The 1,162-nt window shown below is 41.7% G+C and overlaps 1 non-coding gene across 1 annotated transcript; it reads left to right on the plus strand.

Annotated features, from left to right (window-relative positions):
* The first annotated feature begins 814 nt into the window (after window positions 1-814).
* Window positions 815-922, plus strand: LOC112768916 (small nucleolar RNA R71). Its single transcript, XR_003186291.1, has one exon. It is a non-coding gene; the product is annotated as a small nucleolar RNA R71 (small nucleolar RNA).
* The last annotated feature ends 240 nt before the right edge of the window (window positions 923-1,162 follow it).

The raw sequence follows: 1,162 nt of genomic DNA on the forward strand, positions 1-1,162 counted from the left end.
GGAGGTCTTCCTCACTGGGATTCACGTCCTCTTCCTCCCTTGTAGGTTCGGCCATATTGGTTATATTAATGGCCTTGCACTCTCTCTTTGGATTCTCTTCTGTATTGCTTGGGAGAGTACTAGGAGGTGTTTCAGTGATTTTCTTACTCAGCTGGCCCACTTGTGCCTCCAAATTTCTTATGGAGGACCTTGTTTCACTCATGAATCTTAGAGTGGCCTTGGACAGATCAGAGACTAAGTTTGCTAAATTAGAGGTATTTTGTTCAGGGTTCTCTGTCTGTTGCTAAGATGATGGAAAAGGCTTGCTATTGCTAAGCCTGTTTCTTCCACCATTATTAAAGCCTTATTGAGGCTTTTGTTGATCCTTCCATGAGAAATTTGGATGGTTTCTCCATGATGAATTATAGGTGTTTCCATAGGGTTCACCCATGTAATTCACCTCTGCTATTGCAGGGTTCTCATGATCATAAGCTTCTTCTTTAGAAGATGCCTCTTGAGTACTGTTGGATGCAGCTTATATTCCATTCAGACTCTGAGAAATCATATTGACTTGCTGAGTCAATATTTTATTCTGAGCCAATATGGCATTCAGAGTATCAATTTCAAGAACTCCCTTCCTCATAGGCGTCCCATTATTCACAGGATTCCTTTCAGAAGTTTACATGAACTGGTTATTTGCAACCATGTCAATGAGTTCTTGAGCTTCTGCAGGCATTTTCTTTAGGTGAATGGATCCACCTGCAGAATGGTCCAGTGACATCTTTGATAGTTCAGACAGACCATCATAGAATATATCCAGAATGGTCCATTCTGAAAGCATGTCAGAAGGACAGTTTTTGGTCAGTTGCTTATATCTCTCCCAAGCTTCATAGAGGGATTCACCTTCTTTCTGTTTGAAGGTTTGAACATCCACTCTAAGCTTACTAAGCTTTTGAGGAGGAAAGTACTTGGCTAAGAAAGTCGTGACCAGCTTATCCCAAGAGTTCAGGCTATCTTTGGGTTGAGAGTCCAACCACACTTTAGCTCTGTCTCTTACAGCAAATGGGAAAAGCATAAGCCTGTAGACCTCGGGATCAACCCCATTGGTCTTAACAGTATCACAGATCTGCAAGAACTCAGTTAAGAACTGAAAAGGATCTTCTGATGGAAGCCCATGAAACTT

Source organism: Arachis hypogaea, chromosome 17 (assembly GCF_003086295.3).
Source record: "Arachis hypogaea cultivar Tifrunner chromosome 17, arahy.Tifrunner.gnm2.J5K5, whole genome shotgun sequence".
Classification (NCBI taxonomy): Eukaryota; Viridiplantae; Streptophyta; class Magnoliopsida; order Fabales; family Fabaceae; genus Arachis; species Arachis hypogaea.